This window comes from Rissa tridactyla, chromosome 2 (assembly GCF_028500815.1).
Source record: "Rissa tridactyla isolate bRisTri1 chromosome 2, bRisTri1.patW.cur.20221130, whole genome shotgun sequence".
NCBI classification, from domain to species: Eukaryota; Metazoa; Chordata; class Aves; order Charadriiformes; family Laridae; genus Rissa; species Rissa tridactyla.
This window is the reverse complement of record NC_071467.1, coordinates 20751166-20769264: the sequence shown is the minus strand read 5'-3', so window position 1 is coordinate 20769264 and position 18099 is coordinate 20751166. Positions and strand designations below refer to the sequence as shown.

The following is an 18099-nucleotide window of genomic DNA, read 5'->3' as shown; positions in this document are numbered from 1 at the left end:
AGCAGTTTCAGAATTTTTAATTCCACTAGCTACAGCACAAGCCAGCAACCTAGTTCTGCCAAAGCTGTCTCTGAGTGATGAATGAAGAATAACTTAGAGTTCAAGCCACAAAAGTCTTCATGATTTGCAATGCTAAATATCCTTTTTCTTAAGGAGCCTTGTCAACTAGTTGAAACCACAACCATGATCTAGGAGCCTGAGCCCAGCTCCAGCAAGTAACAGAGCATTTGTGGTACTCAGTGCTGTAAGGCACGAAACCACGTGTGCCTGCCGCAGGGATGCTGAATGAAGTACCTCTGTCCCAGCAAGGAAACACTGGGGACCTGTGCATGTCTGTCCTGGGTTCACAATTGCAGGGACATGCACAGGAAAATGCTGAAGAGAAAAAAGAGGGAGAGGGAGAGGGAGAGGGAGAGGGAGAGGGAGAGGGAGAGGGAGAGGGAGAGGGGAGGGGAGGGGAGGGGAGGGGAGGAGAGGTGAGGAGAGGAGAGGAGAGGAGAGGAGAGGAGAGGAGAGGAGAGGAGAGGAGAGGAGAGGAGAGGAGAGGAGAGGAGAGAAGAGAAGAGAAGAGAAGAGAAGAGAAGAGAAGAGAAGAGAAGAGAAGAGAAGAGAAGAGAAGAGAAGAGAAGAGAAGAGAAGAGAAGAGAAGAGAAGAGAAGAGAAGAGAAGAGAAGAGAAGAGAGAAGAGAGAAGAGGAAGGTCACACACAGTGGTTTCCTTGCCTTTGCTTAAGCATCTCTGTGAGACAGACATCACTGGGAGATGGATGCTCACAGCAAAAACTACTTCCTGTACATAGCTACCTGCATCAGACATCTGACCAGTACGTTCTTGGGGTTTTTTTATAAAATGTTGCTGGAAGGGGAAGATATCCTTTGCCATAATAGTTTCTTATGCAGGAAGGAGGAGACAGGATCTCAGTGCCCACTGGAAAAATATGAAGCCATAATCCTTACATCCCAGGAGCAAGCCCTAGCAACTGGAGCAAGAGAGAGCGGAAGGAGCAACCCTCACTTGTCTCACTGAAGCTCTACAGGCAGGAATACATCAGCCACAGGGCTAACCAAGAATATGATTTGATATTGGGTGGGATAGAGTTCTCCACTGAAGAAAAGGTGAGAAACATCAGTTGTGTTTCTTTTACGGTTATTGAAGAGGGGCAAGTATATCTTTGTAATACGGAATACAAAATGCATAAGGAGCCATGGGAGCAGAAGCAAGGCTTAAGTGCATAAAGCAGGAGAGATGCCTCTTTCTCTCTGGGATTTACAGCTGGGAGTGGTATCCTAGAAAATGCCTCCCCAGCTTTTCCCACAAACACAGTGAACAAGGACAGCAGTTATGAGTCACTGGTTGTATTTTTATCCAATGACTTTGGATGAATAAAAAAATAAATGCCTTTACCAGAGTGTCATTCTTCCATTTGTTTAGATGGAAGATAGTGTTACCAGTAGGAGTAGAGAGCATCCCTAACCCCTTCTAGTCTACACAGTAATAGTTAAGCCATTGGCATTTTCTTGAGATGAGGAGGAGAGCCTGTCCCCCAGACTGAGATTTAAATAAAACCCAGTTCTCCCACAGAACTTCAGGTTTGGAGCTCTGCTTATGAAAGGGAGGAGAAGGGGCACACAGGCATCACACAGCAGCTTTCCTTAATCAAGTGCATAACTGCTGGTTTGTTTTTTTTTTTGTCTTGCATGCATCTGTGGGTGGATATTAGACCCAAACAAACCCAATCTGATTAAACTTGTCATGGAAATTCATTACAGAAAAGCCTCTTCTGGATATCCCAGTGAGGTTACCAAGCCCTCTCAAGATGTGAAGGCACAGAAGCAGCACTCAGGGCTCTAGAGAGTCTGAGATTCACACTTTCAGACTGACTTAAACTTCACCTCACTTTCAGCAAAATTATTCCTATGTGTCCTTTCTCCATCTTTAAAAATGGAGACAATAAATGCTAAGCATGAACGTGTTAAAACAAAAATTTATTAAGAAAAGAGAACTCTCAGGGCTATCCTTCTAAAGTAGTTGTATTGCCTACCTTCATTTGATTTTAATGTTACATTTCACCTGATCTGAGTCTGATGATTAAATACCTTTCGACTTAATCCTTAGAGTAAATTTTTTATATAGATAAGTACACGCACATAAACATTTTAAAATTCTTGGATTAAATATAAATATCATGGATAGTCAAATACATTTGGATAGCACAAACATGGATAAGGCAAAGTGTGAGCCTCAATAAAAGGTCATGAAGATTCTTAGAAATTTAACAAGGAACAACTTAGGAACAGGAATCCAGGAAGGTCATCGCATTATGCTATTGTCCAATCACAGTGGCAATTAGGCCATAATTACCATGTTACTCTATCAAAGGATGCTTGTTTTAGACAAGATTACTCTAAGATCTGTCTTTGCTTATGTTCCATACAAACAAAAGGCTGGAATTGATCCCATCTTCATTCATTGGACTTTTGCCTTGTTTTGCAAGCTGTGCCTAAATTTTTGCAGAACAAAATAAACTTCCCTGAGGTTGTGTTGATAGAAAAATTACTTTGTCACATGATATTTGCAATCTGATTTTAAATGGCCATACATCCTCACTACATCAGCAACACCAAAGCTCACAGAAGTCTCATAAAGTCCGCATAAAAAGCAAATGCTGTTTACTTAAATCAGACAGACAATGCTAGTCAGATCATTTTATTAACAATCAACACTATAAAACCCACTTAGTACAATAAAAAAATCATATAATGTAGGAAAACAATAAGGAAATGAATAATACTTGGTGTGCAATGTTTTCCCCAAAGGGGTAGGGCATTAGGATTATTTACAAGCTCATACTCCCACCCTGATATTTTATAAACATTTCACTCAGCACAGATTTAGATCTTGCCAGTCATGTTTGAATTTCCCTCAACACCATTTGTCTAGTAGCTCTCCAGTGATTTTGAAAGGATAAAGCTTGGCTTAGCTATAAACTCTAGTAGGCTTACCATACTGTGGCAGTGTACAGATGAACCGCAGGGTGAAACAGTGATTCTCTTGCTTTGGGCCTTTCTCCCTGAATTGGCATTGCCCAACAGTTAGGAAAAAATGATACTGCACAGTAACAGGTGTCAATCAAAATACCAAAATCAGTCCTGAAGCAGTCAGTTCTTCCTGAGCTTCAGTTCAAGCCACATGGGTCCGAACATGCCTGGCTTGAGATAGCAAGTCTTCATAGTACTAGAACTCTGAATAACTACCAGGACATAATTTCCCTCCCTTAGAAAAGATTGTGATTCAGGGTAGAGTTGCTCTTAGTTATTTTTGAAGGAGACAAAGGAAAGGAAGTTAAAAATGAAAAACAACTCATTCCAGTCAAAAGTCAAGGAGCAGTTTCAGGACTACATCTCCAGTCTTCCCACTTGCTCACAGCAGGGAAATTCTGAATATCAAGGAAAGCAATAGAAACACTGCTTATATTTACAAATTAGGTGGAAAAACAAATTCATGCTCAAATAAGCAAGGAGAATAAGTCTGTTTCATCTGTATACACTGGAATTAAAATAGCAACAAATAAGCATTAGCAAGTAAATAGGGAGTAAGTAGGAGAAAGAGAAATACTGCATATGTATATTAAATTTTGAAGACTTCTGATGACATTTTTATGAAATTCTAAAATTACTATGAGGAACATAGCAGCTGACAATGCTCATTGAGAGACTAGCAGCTTTCTTAGTTGATGGATTTAAGAAGAAACAGCACTTGTAAAAAAAAAAATTGCAACTGTTACCTCTTATCTAGCATGAGTGTTAGAAATTCCCTCTGCATTTTTTCCATGTCATATTATAGCAATGGCAGGTTGGGATCTATACACACAGATGGTGAGGAAGAACTCTCTTAAGCATGCTTTGCTTTTCAGCATTCCTACTGTGTGACACAACCTGACTATCTGCAGTCCCTTGAAACCAAAGGTATATTGTGTGGAAAGAATAGTTCTAAAGCTATTTCAAATTTACACCAGAAAGTTTTCCTTTTGAAGTGATTAGATCACCTGGAATTCTTCTCTCAAATATATACAGCTTAGCTGTGTTCACACCATGTTTGATGAGTTTAACAGATGAACCTGGGATAATTCCAAATAAATTACAAAAAAAATAATTTATTTTTCTGCAACATGCCGTTATGAAGATTACAACATACAGAATGAGATACTAAAAAAATATAAGAAACAAATTCAATCATAAATCCACGTAGAAGAAGTTGTGTGCTAAATATTATTAGAAGTGTAGGAAATGGTTTATGCTTCAGTGCTTGCATATGGAGCACCTGACCTTAGAACTTCTATTTATTTATTTATTTTTCCTAGAACTAGTGAGAGGTCTGTAGGGCTCTCAGAATTTAATGTTAGCTACTTCTTTCTCTAATTTTTTTCTGTTGGAGTCATTAGAGATCACTCAGTCCTTCATTTAAAGCAGTCTCTCAATGAAATAGCTAAGAAGTCATACCTTTGTTGGTGGGTAACGCGTACTTTTTCTATAAATAACAAAAAAACATAATAGCTTACTGCAAATATTAACAATCTTCATTAAGAGATGTAGAGTACCATCTCAGCTACCTCAGTGTGCATGGTCTTAAGCATTTTAATGAGTTAAGATCGAATTTCATCATTGCCACAGTCCTAAAAATTTGAGCACAAATCTCCATGACTGGAATTCATAAACATGAGTAATGGCCCAAGATTCTTAACCATAAAATAGAGAGAAACAGGACTCTTGAAGTAGGATTTAAAAGATTCTGCATGATGAATGGAGAGGGACACATCAAAGCTTGCCTTTGGGAAATACTGCAGAGGGATGCCTCCAAATTCCCACCTCCCTTTTGTCTCTTTCTGCAGGCTAAAATGTCTCTCTCTACTGTCTTCTCATTCCACATGTCTGGCAGAAAGGAATCCCAAATTCTGATTCCTCCTCAATGGAGGGTTGTTAATTTTGATGGAAAGGGTAGTTGAATAAAATTGATGCATGGGGATCAGAATCCTATACCCAGAATTTCCTATTGTGAGCCCTCTTCCTCATTGGGTTTCCATTTTTTCCTAACTTCAATAGGAGCGGAGAGCACCTACATCTCAGTCCTTCTTCTAACCTGCTGGTCACCACTTACACCTGGTGTGTGGGAATATGTCTACACGGATAAGTGTGGACAAATACACAGACACTGACTGTCCTCCATGTTAGGCATGTGAAAGGTTAAACCCATATGACTTATGGCAACCTTTCAGTATTTAAAGGGGGCCTACAAGAAAGTTGGGGACAAACTTTTTAGTGGGTCCTGTTTGTGATAGGACAAGGGGTAATGGCTTTAAACTACAGGAGGGTAGATTTAGACTAGACATAAGGAAGAAATTCTTTACAAGAGGGTGGTAAAACACTGGCACAGGTTACTCAGAGAGGTGGCAGATGCCCCATCACTGGAAACATTCAAGGTCAGGTTGGACGGAGGTCTGAGCAACCTGATCTAGTCGAAGATGTCCCTGCTCATTGCAGGAGGGCTTTGGACTAGCCCTTTAAGGTTTTTTAGGACTTTAGGACTAGCCCTTTAGGATTTTAAGGTCCCTTTCAACCCAAACTATTCTATGGTTCTATGATTCTATGACTGCCATTATTTTGTCCCCTAGTTTTGAAATGTCTGAGGTTGAGGAGGGATTTAACTTGCATCTTCCATCTGGTTCATGTTTACATCTAAATTTTAAATACCTTCAGTTTGTGAAATGAAACCCACTCCTAAATATGCTGAATTTGGTAGATTTTTATGAATTGCTGTGTTGGTCAACTGAATTCCATTTATAATAATATTTAGGTGATTCAGTCCGTTTGTCAACCAAAGCCCACTGTCCTGCAACCATTTAGGAGGATCCAGTAAGAAATTATCCTCAGGTTACTCTTTTAATTCTAGACATTAATTGTAATAATACTAAGTAAAAAACAACTCTCCAAAAAAAAAACCCAAACAGCCTCAAAACCAGACAGCAACTCTATTTTAAGTTCAATTTTTTTCTCAAAAATTCTTTGATTAATTATTTGGGGATCACAAATAATTAGTTTATTAATGAATAAAATGTAATGTCTACAGAAGTAATATGAAATGTTGTTGGCTCCTTGTAAAGTTTCCCAATGTGCCTTTTCCTGAACATATTACAAAATAGCATGAAGTCTCCCAATAGTAACAGTTGTCCCTGAATAGCAAAAGCACCTCTGTAATAAAGACATCTTCCAAATATTTAATGATAGATAACATATTGTGAACAGGGGACTAAATAATCACTCAAGAGAAAAAGTGCTGTGGCTGAGGCTGAAGCTAAAACGTTTGCCAAAATCCTGTTAAAAAGGGAACTAAATATAATATGGTAACTATCTGGGAAGCCTAACCCTGGTATTCCACTTTTTCATCATTTAATACTCCCACTAAAGGATAAAGAGAAACATCCCTTGTGTGTACTAATTTGTAAATTCAGTGGAAAGACCAGCTCCTCATCAGAGATAGAGCATGAGCTATCTGTGGTGATCAGGGAGATCCTTGTGACTTTGAACTGTTCTGGGTTGCAGAGTAGAATGCATCATGGTTGGTGCTCTTGTCCTTCAGATTACAGCTAGATTGCCTGGATTTGCAGGCAAGGATTTGCAGGCAAGGATTTGCATCCTTTTTCTATGTTAGGAAATAAAGCTTCTTTTTAAACATAACATACTTTTTCAGGGAAAATGTTTAATTTAGGTTTTATTAGGGTGGTGCATATTCTCCTTATGAAAACAAAAAAAAAATTAAACCAAACCGCCATATTTTATCACAAATCAAGATTGTTTAATTAACAAGAACTTAAGACCAGATGAGGTAAGTGATCATTAGAAGTAAAATAAAAGTCACTCTCAAAGAAAGAAAAACACTTTGGAGAAATTCAAGAGACTAAATAGGGTGGAAGATGACAAAAACTTCTTCAGTCGCCACTAGTCCCACCAAATTTTGAGTTGTTGCTAACCCATTCATCTGAGTTGCAAGAACAATTCCCCACATTTATCGCTGCCCGTCCTTTAAGGACCAACATAAAAGTAGCAAAGAGAAGAAGAAAGGGAATGTCACAAAGAGAAGAAGAAAGGGAATTTCACAGCTGGTGTCTGACTGGAGAAAACCAGCAATATTAACTGTAAAAACCTAACAATACTAAATTTTTCCCACTCCTAACTTTAATCCAAACTTTAGAAACAGTGTATGTGGTAAATTCATGGTCTCTTTACTTAACTTTATTGTACTCCTAATAGAGTTTGTAACTCTGCAAACAGTAGGCATGATGGTTCTGCAAACTGTCGAAAACCTGAATAATGCAGTAAGTAACTCTGACAACTTGAACAGATTTTTAATTTAGTTCTTAATATTTTGCTGCCAGCACATGAATATAATTTCCTCCCACAATTCCTTAAGAAAAGTGTAAGACAAGATGACCTCTGTATTTCTCCTTTGCTGTTCTGTAGCAATGACTCACTGCTGTAATTATTAAATTTGACATTACTGCAACTCCTTGCCCATTCTCCTGTTGAGACAAGTGAAATTTGCCAGCCAACAAAATATTAATTCAGTATATCCAGAGTAGGAACACATATCTTCCAATTTTAAAGATAAAACGGTAATATTAAATACAACAATAAATGGAAATTATCAGTTTTCCTTTATAATTGTTTCAGTACTCCCTGTCTATGGGACAACGAACACTACAGGGTAGAGAGATCCCTCCCTGGGACTGCACACTAACAGAAAAGCTTGTTTTCTCTCTGAAGAACTCATTCTAATTTTAGCTTGTGTTCGAGCCAGGCACACCTGACAGGTCAAAGGAGAAAACTATATATATTCTGGACAGTGAACAAGCAAACATAACCTAGCCGTTGAGTAAGAAACACAGCTACATCTTACAGCAAACTATACAATAGTCTAGTGAGCCTTGCTGTTGTACTGAACGTGCATTTACAAAAATAATACAATAAATTTGCTTTTTCTATATATTGAATTTCTTTAATAATTGACTGAAGAGCTGTACTTATTGGGAACAGGCATACTGAGCAGGGATAATTAAAAGACATCCAGATTTATTGTTAGAGAAATTTTTCCTACTATAAGGCAAATGGCCTGTCATACCGCTGCATGCAGACAAATGGTGCTTCGTCACAGTTTACAAAAATGTTTAAAAATATGTTTATTCTGGACCGTGAACAAGCAAACGTATGCTTCTACTACTTGAAATACATGCTACAGAAGCCACAGAAACAGTTGCTGTGGCAGTGTGAGCTGCTAGGTCTGCAGCTGATGTCAGTAACATAGTGGTGATGGAGAGGAAACATACGGCAACACTGGTTTTTACTGCTAACAGGGAGAGAAACATATTTAAAGGCTACTATCACAATGATGTGTTGAACAGAAATAATTCCCTTTACTCTAATCTCTCACCAAATACAGCACAGAAGAGATACGTTAATCTGATACTACCATTTTCTGTTAAGACTGTTTTTCAACACAATACTTATTAAACAAAATCACCCACCCGTTTTTTTTTCTCATGGAAATCTGAAATGAAACGTTTAAATTACTAGCTTTATTATTTTTTTTTATTAACAAAAAGTTAAATCTTACAACAGAAAAAGAATAAAGCTCACTCTCCCAGCAGCTATATAAATGCTAAGATTTCCTGTTGCTACAGAAACTACCACTTTTGTCCTGATTCATGGCTTTATAATACATAATATGTTAATTTAGAAAGTGTAGGGACTGCATTAATTTCAAACTTTAAATAACTAGAGATGATCAATGTTTTAGACAGACATATAAACACTGAACATGTACTAAAATGATAATGCAAATTGTTTTGATAGCATTGAAGATGGATGAACTTTTTAAAAACTAAAATGCAAAATTAGAACTTATCTGAACATTTGCCTAGGACACAGGCAAAGCCAAAGTTAGAGAAATTTGGTTAACTTAAAACATAACTTAAAATGCAAAAGTCTTTTTCTCCCTACTCAACTACACTTCCTGAGTTTGGCTGAAGCCAAGAGCAGAAATGCCAAAATCGATTCTCGAGGGATTTTTCAGCACAGAAATACAGGGACACTCCAGAGAAACTCATATTTTAAAAGTTTCTAAGGTTTGTATAAGTAATGAGACCTTCTGCTGCTTATCTTTACTGAATTGTTGAACTTTGTGATGTTTGTGGTTTTTTATTTAAGGATCTGTTTTACAGTCATTGAAACTAGTGGAAAAGTTCATTGAAAACTGGTTTGAAATTTTATTTATCCGTAAATTGATCAATCCTGTTTGAAAATCCAGTAAAAGAGATCCACAGAACTCCAGTAAAATTTAAACTTAATAATTCTTCCAAAATATGTTTGAAGTTTCAAAAGTCTCATAAATATAGTTTGTTGAAATCCATGCAGATATATTGTAATAGCGGATTTCATAAATCTACGCTTTAGTTGCACTGAGGGTGACATTAATTACCCGCTGTCATCCACGTAGGTTGTACATTATCCTAATTAACTGCTTTAGATAAAATAGAAATGGAAAACTTCATGTATCAGCATGCTGTTAGTGCTAACTTTTACTCTGGTGACTACTGTAGAGATACTAGCTGCTTCTTACACCACAGTGTCATTGAAAAATACGATCTACAGGCCACAGTAAAATATTTATCATACAGCTTATTTAATTGAAAGTAATTAATCATAAGTAACTGTAAAAGTTACAAATATCATAGATAGACCTATGTTAAAAATTTATATAAATCTTACTGAGATATGTTGGTCCTTGGAAATTAATGTGTTTAAACAGTATATAATCAATGTGGTTCGGAGGAGGTGTTAGAGGTTTGATTCAGATTTTTTGTGGGGGTTTTGGTTGTTTTTTTTTCTTTGTAAAGAGTGTGCTGAATTTATGGCTGAAATTAGCTATAGTTAGGCTACAAGAATGTTAAGTACCACAAGTCCATCTCTACTGCTGAATTATGCTAATTAAAACTTTGTTATGCTGTGTGTTATTGTTTGCAATTAGAAGTGACAATTTTTTGCAATTATTGGTTGCAATTAGAACGTGAAAATGCCATTTAAATGTGACATTTCTTTTCCATTTGCAGAGATGAAAAAGAATATATAACTAATTGCATCTTCTTTTTTCCCCAATATTTCCCTGAAGCTATGATATCAGTAAAACCTATTTAAGGATGCCTATTATTAATTCATTAATATCCTTTTGCAAAATTGACTTTAGAAGTCTTAAAATCCTAACATTTTCAGAAAAAAAACCATTATCTGTGCTCTCAGCAATTACATATTCTTACTACTTTCAGATTCACTGGAATAAGAAACTACTATGCTTGCTACAAGAAAATCCAGAGGTTTATTCTATGTAAGCTTTTTCTCATTAGAAAGTCACTGTCACTGAACTGGATGATTTTTGCACATGGCTAATTCTTGAGGTTCCATAGATTAAGTATGTATTTTATTTTATTTTTTTAAGTTAACAAACAATACAAGTAACTTTCTAAGTGGAGATAGTTGGCTTTGGTTTTTTTTGGTTTTTTTGGTTTTTTTTTACCTGGATACCAGACCCTCACTGTTTTCTTAATTCAGGAGGTTCAATCAAATATTGGTGCAGCTTAGCAGAAAACTACAGTCTTCCTGAAACGAGTCACTACCCCAAGGATTTGGACTATCTTTCAGAGCAGAAATCGATGTGATATTTTAATTGATATTGATCTCTTCCTTAATATTAGACTGTTTCTCTAAAGTTCCATGGTCATGATAACATCTCAGGTCACAAATCAGGCAATGAGATAACTAACCCTCACGCAGGCCTGCCCTGCAGGAAAAACAGGTCAAGAGTAGTATATAGTACCACAAACTATTCAGTTGGCTATGAGACCAAGTGGTAAGAATCAGATAAGAGAGAAGCAGAAAAATAAGAGCAAAACCAAGGACCGGCAGTGAGATGATGTCTTTAGATTCCAAAGATTTTGCATAAAACAAAATGGAGCAATGTCCTTGAAATAACCTGTTCCAAAAGCGTCACTGAGGCTGAAGTACCTTCTATAAGGAGACAGGTCTTGTGATTCACTTTATGGAAACATTTACACTTCTACACAGTGAAAGTAAAATGCTGTCATTCTGTTCAAGAATTGCTTGAAGTTGCGTGTAATGGCTAGGGCTGTTGGCTGTGTCTGAGAGGCACACCAGCTCATAGAATTCCTGACTTGAAACATGAGGACTGCGCTTTCTTTGTTTTTCCCAAATTGAATGTTGAATGAGGTGTAACCTGTAATCACCATTAAGAAATTATTTAAATACTGAATTGGATATAACATCTAGATTGAATAACCTTTTCCCTATGTTTCCACTGGCACAATAGTTAATTGAGACTGTGTAAGGTAACTTTAAAATATCCATGGGGGTTTTTTCTTTTCATGAAGAGCTTGAATGTAAGGAAACGAATCATTAATGATAGAAGTGGAAATAGTTTGCAATTAATTTTTCATCAGTGTTTTTTGATTGTTTATAATTTATACTGTGCTAGCAGTGCAATCTTCTTTTACAATTGTGCTCCTTTGGGCATTTGTAGATTGTGTTTTTGAATTTTTTCCAGTGTTAATGACCTAATGACCCTCTCAAATCATACTGCAGCATTGCTATAATGTGGCTGGAATGGAATGAGTTTGCAGCTGCCAAAAGACTACAATTTAAAGAAATAACTTAATGAATAACACATTAAAATAAATATTTTGGGTTCCGCATGAGATTTTGAAGATTTATGATGGGATTCGTGTCAAGAGATATGTGCTTCCCGCTGGGTGAATCCCTGAGGAAAATGCAGGGGTGTTTTGGGGGGATATGTTTTTCAAAGCAAAATGTTAAACAGGATTTCCATTCGCTTACCTATGCTTGAGCCTGTTTAATCCTGACAAATAAGCCAGTTAACAATTTATCAATTTCTACTAATTAGATTAATGGGCTTAATCTGGTGGCTGTGTACTCGGACTGATGACATCAGTAAACAGTAAGGGATGTAGAAGAATCACTTTGTGAAGATGACAGGAAATGCAATAATTTCCAAATATGAAAACAATGCAAGGTACTATTAATGACAACATAATTCTCATGATCTCTTTCTGACCTATATATATATATACACACACATATACAGGTATTTATTTATTTATTTATTTTCATTTTTATGTCGTCTTAAAGAGTGTGCAATGGCAATGGAACAAATGACCTTCAGCGAGAGCTCTGGTGGCCCTGTCTCAGCAAAGTACTTAGTATGCGCTTAAAATAAAAAAATATTGCCTAAGAAGTGCATTGCTGAATGAAGGCCTAAGTGAAAGGAATGTCTTCTCTTACTCATGTAGTATCATTCACACCAACAATATGACAATTATTTTTTGATTAAAGGTTTATGATATTGAAAACAGGATATAGAACAAAAATAGTTATATACTTAAGCATGTCCCACCTCCAGACTGAATAATATGCAACACATTTGGCTTGATCCCTTTACTCATTAGTGGCTGTATTGTACAACATGTTACGCTCATCCTCTGGCCTTTATCTCCATTATCACACCCAGGCTAGGCTTTCACTATAAGGGCAAGTATCTAGGAAAAGGTAACAAATTTTAAAAGTAACTGATGCACAGAGACATTCTGTGAAATGTTTGTAGTTATTTGAAAAATAAATATTGGCTTCACTGTTTGCTTGGTTTTCTTAATGCAAAATTAAGTTTAAAAAATGCCAAAATGAATTATGTGGCACTAAGACCTCTGTAGAAAAATATAAACAGACTGTTAAAACATATTTCAACTCCCTTGGCGTCATTTGTGGCCGATAAACAGTCATATATGAGTGAAAGGTTCACTGACTGTCACCCATTTATGATCCAAGTTCTTTGCTGGTGCCACACTGACCAGGCTAAAAAGGATCAGTATGTCTTAAATGCTTTTTTCTGCCTAAAAACCCAGGTCATGACCTTATAAGAGCTGTGATTCACAATAATGACTTCTTTGGTTCAAATGGCATTGAGATTGGTACAAAAAGGTTTTACTTCAGTGCAACTGAATTATAATGCTAAATAAAAGAAAATAAAACACAAACGGTGCACATGTACTTGGGTCAAGTGTGTTGAGCTTTTCCAGCACTGATTTAAAATTGAAAACACATCAGCCTCTAGTATCTGATGAAACAGAAGACTGGAGACTAGACTCTGTGTGGAACCAGGCACTCATTTGTCTTTTTCTAATTAGGTTTCCATTGTTATTGAGTACCTCCTTCTTCCATGATAATAAAGAAGGTTTATTTAAACTTTGCAGACCAACCAAATAATAAAAATTACACTGCATCAGAAGCCACAGTACTTCTGTGCTCTGATGGTCAAAGTTGTTATTTGTTTGTAGGTGTGTGTAAATTAGTAGCTCTTTAGACATGGTGTATACCTCTGCTTTGTGCTCTAATGCATCTCCTGCATTGCTGCTGTGAACTAAATCATTAATAATATCACTTTTTATTGCCGTTACTTTAGAGAGAGACACAGCAAAATCAAACATGTTTCCATTTGATAGAGAAAAACCCCAAAACACAACAACAAAACAACAACAAACTCTTAAAGATTGATGCAACGAATGACTCTGGAAAAATCTGGGGTGATCCCTTTCCCAGATGCTCTCCAAGCCTCACAGGTACACTTGACTTTTTGACTCATGATAGAAGTGAAAAGTGAACTCACAGAAAATACCACACCGTTTTGCTCATACTATCCTGAAAATATAGTGAATCAGTGCAGAAAGTGTTCTCACAATCAGGCTCTAGAAACACTTGCCAGTAGAGCTGTTAATGATAAAAGGCTGGGGGGGACACGAGGGGACAGACCCTGGAGTTGGTTGGCTGGGCAGTTGGTAACAGACTTCAGAGACTTTAACCACGAACACACTAGATTAAATAAGGGTCACTCTAAGAATTTCTGCATGTTTTTTTGCAGGCAGATGAAAGCTTGCTCTGTCAGGTCTCTGAGCAGACATGAGCTCATTCTGCCCACACTCCATCCTGGCTGGAAGCTGCACTGTCACAATAAGCACGACACTGAGCCTACTCAAGGGCAGGATATATTAGCTTGGGCTTGATGCCACATTGACAGGTCTACCGAGCTGCTCTTTAGCTCAGAGAGTGGGCAGAGAATCAACAGCTATGTGGGCACAGACAGTGCACATCTCTTCATTGGAAACCATACAGAGGAGCCCTCCAGGTCCCATTATTCTTTGTTTCTGCATTGTGGAGAATTTAAGTTTGAATTTTTGGCAAATGGTAAAAATTGTGGACATTTTGGAAAACTTTCCAAGCAGCATTATTTTTTATTTTTTTTTTGTCTGGAGATATTGTCACTAATGCTAAATAAATTCATCATAAGCTTGTAAACACTCAGTGGTCAAGTTCACTCTGATGGAGCTCTTGGTCACCCACAGGAAGAACATAATTTTTCAAATTGAAATCAGAGACACGTCTCATTCTTTGTACCCACATTTCAGCCTTTTCTGGACTGGCATTTGGAAATGTCGGTTTCTTCAGTTTTAATCAAGGTTATGACAAGAATAGTGTCCAGGTTCAATATTTTGAGCTGGGCCTGAATTTGGATCCTGAAACAGTACTCCACTTCCCAGCATTCACAGATAATAGGAGAATGATACAATTCTCCTCTTTTTAATAAAATGCATTAAAAAAAGTATTCCAATACATAGATATTTTGTAATCCTGAATTTTACTGAGTTTTTTTTCTCATTCTGCCTTTTACTTTTGCATTAGTCTCTCACAGTCCTGTACTGTTCACACCCTTAGACTTATAGATTCATTATGTTGCAATCCTAAATCACCAACATTTCAGTGATTATCAAATATTAATGAAAGTCTAAATGATCACACTGTGATGCTGTATCCATCTGTAACTTTTGACATGTCCTTACACATATTCCTTACACTTTGCACACAAATTTTCACAATGCTAATCTACATTCTGATAATCATTATAAGTTGTAGAATTTTAACACTTATGACGTTATACAAGAATTAAGTAAATTTAAACAGTGAAAAAGTGACAAGAATACTCAACTGCTGATTAACAAAATTACTGTAACATTTAAAATTAGCTATTGTGTTATTTAGTTTTTTATAGAAATAGAGCCAAGTATCACATCACTTATGTCCCTGGGATGGATAGCCAGAATTTAAACGCCATCTCATCTTGGAGATGCCTGGATATCCTATTTTTTTGATATAAAAAAATTCCTCATGGGTGGCAAATACGCAGAAGTGTCTCAGCTTCACAAGGTTCTTTTATTCAGGAATTGTTTCATGTCAAAGCCCAGTGGAGACAAAGAAACAATGTTACTGGTTTCTATACTAAATTCTACACTAATACAAACATCAGTAGGTTTAAGCTCTTTGTAAATTCTTTGACAGAAGTAAATTAAAGAAACATAGCTCTTCTTGGTGTTGTTACTGGCAAAAGTGGGAACTCTTACCTTGGGGACAGTGAGGTCCATTCACACCAGGATTTTATAAACTTTGTTAAAATACTTGTTTGACATTCTATCTTAATATAAATATGTAGAGGTGGCATAAAGCAACAGAGGCTTAAAAGAGAGCAACACTGTGCAAGAAGAATAACAATATAGATTACTCATAGAGATAATACCCACAAGATGAGAGTAGTCATTTTACACTGAAGAACCAAAAAAATTGCTATTACCTTGTACAAGCCTGTACAGCTTTCTCTTAGGTGCCCTGTCATGCTCTGCCTGTCCCTAGTGAAATCTCCACTGAGCTACAATACATAACAAGTTAAGACCACTACCGAGTTTCCATAGATATTTTTACTGCCAATACTTACATGCATTAAAGAGTTCTCTCATGTTTGTGTGCCTGTGCAGTAGCCCTCAGCAGGGATTTCATTATACTGTTCTTGGTTTGCATGATATTGTTCTCACTAATTTTTTTCTGTAGAGATCCTCACCAGGTAATAAGTAGTTGAGGTACCAGTGGTACTCTCACTTTTCATGTAACAACTCACTGATCTGAGTGGTTACCCACCATGTAGGAGTTGTGGATTCTATTCACTCAGCAAGAGAAAGGTTTAAAACAGTTTCCCTCACAATGTGCCATAACCAGCAACGTGTCCCACTGCAAAAAATTGTTCAAGATTCACTGAGCCTTAGAGGGAGTACAAGTCTAAGTCTGTAGCAGAATTGTTTGTAGTGTCAGAGTTCAGGAATAGTCATCAGTGCTTCATAATATATTTGCATCATTTAATCAAAGCCCATTTAATTCAAAATGAGACATAATCCATGAAGCAGGGAGCATAATCTTAGAATTCCCTCTCCCACCTCATTGATAAATGTCCCAGTACCTCACATTCCCCGAGCACTGAATTCTTCCCTGCACAGTATCAGAACTTCATCGATGAGCCTGTTCCTCTGCAGCACGGATTGCTGCTTTCTCTTGGGAAGTAACAACTATGGTCTGGATCCCCTCTGGCAAATGAATGCATTAACCCAGGGTCTTTCATTTCTTTCCTGAGTAAGACAGGACATTGTCTCCTACCTTCAGGCTGTGGGCTGTGAACCGCCAGTGGATATAAATGGATGCCTTGCTATTTTCAGAATTTCCTAATGTTTAACTCTAGGCAGCTCTCTGCTCTGTGTGTTGCCTGATTTGGCTTCTGTCTAAGGAGCTTATCTCTCCCCAGGCATGCACAGAGAATCAAGTGTCTCAGCTAGGGTTCTGCAGTCTGTTCCTAGGGTCCAACAGCTTTAATGTTAGCACTGAAAATCTTTATCTCACCTACCTGTAGGAAACCATGTCTGATTTGTGAATAAGCATTTAAATTCTTTAAATCCAGGATGACGTTTAAGTCTAGTAAATTCTTACAAACCTTTTTTTTTCTCGCCTCAAGTAATCAGTAGTTTAAATTGATGTGTTTATTTTATTGTAGATAAGCTTTATGGGAAAATAAGATACTTTTGTTGTTACTCATATATTTTCCTTTTCCTAAAAAATTAATCTCGGAGGCTGGACAGGAGATAATGACATGCCCATTATGTCCCATAGCAATAGCTGTGGTGGAACATATTGGAAAACAAGCTTTTCTCCAGCTATGTGCTTGAAAAGCCCTGAAACACCAAAGGAAAGAAAAGTTTCTAGAAACATAAGAACACAATCAAACCTAATTATTAAAAACCCCAGGAACGTGGGTTCTGCAGGGACCTGAAAATGAATATATGGAGAAGAGTTATCCAGTTTTGGTGAAGAAAATATATCAATCTGGAGAAGGCAATTGAAAATTAACCAGTCGACGGAAAAGGATAGAGAAAAGCAAAACTGAAGACAGCAAGAACTTAGAGATGGCTTGAAAGATCTAATAATGAAAATAAACTAATAGATATCTACCTTTTATTGATGAATGAGTGGATACACAAAAATGGTTATGTCATTGTTATATCAGATGTATTCTGAGTAGCTCACACTGGATTCTTTGCTTTCTTCCTGGAAAACAAGGCTGCTCTACCACCAACAGTGTATACCTCATAAAGTTTCTCTACCAGTACTTTTCTAAAATCTCAAGTAAAGAATTTCCCAGAGTTTATGGAACACCTCTGTTGGTTTGCCTCTGTATCCTAGATATTGGTGCATTAAAGAGCTCTAGCATTATTTGTGATCAAAATAAAACACAAAAATAAGTGTTAGGGTCTTTTAATGGTATTTTTTAACAGATGCTGTCTGATATATTGTATTATTTCTGGGCTGACCTTGCATATATGAATTGGCATTTGACTTTCTAAAAAAAAAAGATTTTCATATTGTCTGAAAAGCAGTTCACGTCTGTGCTCAATTGATTTAGAAAGGTGAGGGGGTTAGTAGTCGTCAAAGTATATTACCGTAACCGAGTATGTAGATGCTCTTTATCAAAAGGGCCTGAACACTAATAGCAGCATCCATTTTATGTGGAACTGTTGAAGACTAAGAAAGCTAACGATGAAAA

The 18099-nt window shown here is 36.9% G+C and overlaps 1 protein-coding gene across 1 annotated transcript in view; it reads right to left on the bottom strand.

Annotated features, from left to right (window-relative positions):
• Positions 1 to 18099, bottom strand: part of ANGPT1 (angiopoietin 1) — a 169703-nt gene that overhangs the window by 13200 nt on the left and 138404 nt on the right. The window lies entirely within an intron of this gene.